Here is a 2,835-nt window from a genome sequence, read left to right as displayed (position 1 = left end):
GGCACCTGAAGACTAAGACTGATCATCTTACCTTTATGTGACAAAAATAATCAAGATACGTTGCAATCAGTGTACCGATGCAGTACCCTATGCACCATTTGGTGCAGAAAGGGATGATTATGGTAATGATGAAGATGATCAGCCTACGGTTCAGGTAGCTGTCTAAGAACATGAAATACTGCACTGTAGAATCACAGTTTTAACCAATATTCAAAGTCGTTTGAGCCCAGGAATGTGCCAACCACTACACTACGAGGCAGATTTATATCCATCCAATTTCCTTATTCATTTTTACCAGTGATGAATGGATGGTGGTTTGGCCAGATACCGAATATTCGGCAAGCCCCTGAGCCAGATATCAATGAATATTAGGTATCCGCCGGATATTGAGCTACTATCCGGTATCCGCCAGGGTACAAAAATTTACATGGATACGCCGGATACCGGATAATTACCGAACATTTGTTTTATCTCTCATATTTAGATGATGATGATGTAATACTTACAGTGCATCAATAAATATTAAAATGATGCTTGGATTGTGTGATAAATTTAACGTGAACAATTTACCGAGAAAGTCTTAAGATTTGTGAAATTTCGTTCAATTACTTGAATTTGGGTTTTCATTTTTGGATACCCGTTTTGCCTTTCCTCAACGGGCAAAACGGGTTTTTCCTAAAGTTCATAATAAAATGTATTACTTAAAAATGATAATTCGTAGTTTGGATTATTTTCACTGAAGAAGCATTGTTAATTTGTATTAATTTTATTTAATAAATTTCAAACGAGTTTTTAACTAACCAACGTTTAAGGACCCGTCTTGCCTTAGCTTTCCCTAATCATAATGAATGATAAGGCTTTTTGTTCTTTTCTTTTTATGTGTTCTATGTCTGGAATAATTGGCTGGCTTTAGCCGCACAGCTGGCGGGATTCGGCTCAGATTCGGAATGTCACCGGGTCATCTACTTATAAAAATATTGGAACGTTAAGCGTTTTCCATGTGCTCGGTCGGAGATCGTAATTGAATTTTCCCGAAGCGTTTTGCAAAATCGAAAAAACGCCACGAGGAAGGCAGCAAATGAATTTGACGGAACGACTTGAATTTAACTGAATCCAATCGACGGTCTCCATCCAATTTACAGCCATATCGGGGACTCACTACCAATTAATCGCTCCTACAAATAAATTGTTCCAGATTTCAAATTAATCTCTCCAAAGGTAAATTTAACTTCAATCCGGTATTTGTTTATCCAAAGATACAGAAACTTTTTAATTTTTTTTTATTCAGATAACAAACTAATATAAATACAATATTACTACTAAACGCAACTTTTACATGAATTAAATACATATATTTATTTACAATATTTGAGTTTGTCCAAAGGTTCATAGACAAAAGACTGGATTTCACCCCTTCGGGAGTCATTAAGATTAAAAAATTACAACAGGGATGGAGAATACCTTAAATAAGGGAATATGAAAGTCTAGGCATTTACAGGGCTTATAACCTGCCATTGGCTGGTTTAAGTGGCCACTTTACACATTGTGTAATATTCACCATTTTGCCTATGTTTGAACATCTATATTTCTTCAATTCTTCCGTCTGTATTGAAAAATTGTTTTCAAGCGTTGCTTAGTGTGTGAAATAATTCAGTCAGATGAATCTCTTCACAACAACTAAGGTTTTAGCTCTTTAACTTCACTAAAATCAACAGATGGAAGAATTGAAGAAATATGGATGTTCAAACATAAGAAGAAATATGGATGGCAAAATGGTGAATGTTACACAATATGTAAAGTGGCCACTCAAACAAGCCAATGACAGGTCATAAGCCCTGTAAATGCCTAGACTTACATATATTTACATTAATGTTTCCCATTACGTATAAGAAAAAAAAAAACTCTATTTTACATAATGGGGAGTGACGTCTTACAATAGTTTGTTTATTTTATTTCTGATTATTAATATTTTTAGGATAACATATGAGGGTACTTTTTGCAAACCCGGAAAAATACAAATTTCTTCATTTCGAGCAAATCACAAACAAATTATACAATACTTAAACTTTAAAAAAAATATATGATCAGTAAATATTTGATACGTTAGCAGTGATGAAATAAGCATGATTATGCCTAGAAACAGTAGTGAAATAGTAAACTAAATTTTATACATTACCAATTTTGCAATACTCAAGTAGAGATTGCCATGTTTGCAACAAGGCCGATAATTTAGAAGTCAAGTCTTACAAATTAAGCTGTATTTTTAACTGACAATTTTAAAATAATTTTTTAAAAATGTATTCTGAATAAGTTTCTATTAATATCTCTCTTTTTTTAAATTTTGTATTTTGCCGGGTTTGCAAGTAGTGCCTTTATATATAAATTACATAAAAAATTACAAACGGTGTTTTTAATCAGTGCTACACAAAGAAGAATTAAAAATGTAACGTTTCTTTTCTTTCTTAAATATATTGTATTCCTGACTGTACTTTTTATTTTTTTTTGTTTATTTCATTGAAGAAAAATATTCTTCTGTAAGTATAACGATGTTGTGCTGTAGTTGTTTTTTATTTGGGAATTAAGATACTACCACTTGTTCTAGGTCACGTACTTACGTTTTGTAACCTAGAAATATTTTTATTTAATATTTTTTTATCTAAAACGTTACATTTAAAAAAAAATGTACAGTTCTTTTGTTATTTTATTAAATAAATGAAAAATATCAATTAAACATATTTTTTATTAAATAAATGATACTCGTTTTAATGATAATGGGGAAGTTAAGCGGTTTTTAAAAAGTTTTTATAGACCATGAAACTACACCAAACTTAATCA

The sequence above is a fragment of the Micrasema longulum genome, unplaced genomic scaffold (genome assembly GCF_059751315.1).
Source record: "Micrasema longulum isolate JH-2025_06_02 unplaced genomic scaffold, ASM5975131v1 h1tg002356l, whole genome shotgun sequence".
In the NCBI taxonomy this organism is placed as follows: Eukaryota; Metazoa; Arthropoda; class Insecta; order Trichoptera; family Brachycentridae; genus Micrasema; species Micrasema longulum.
The sequence above is the reverse complement of the archived record's forward strand: the minus strand, read 5'-3'. Positions refer to the sequence as shown.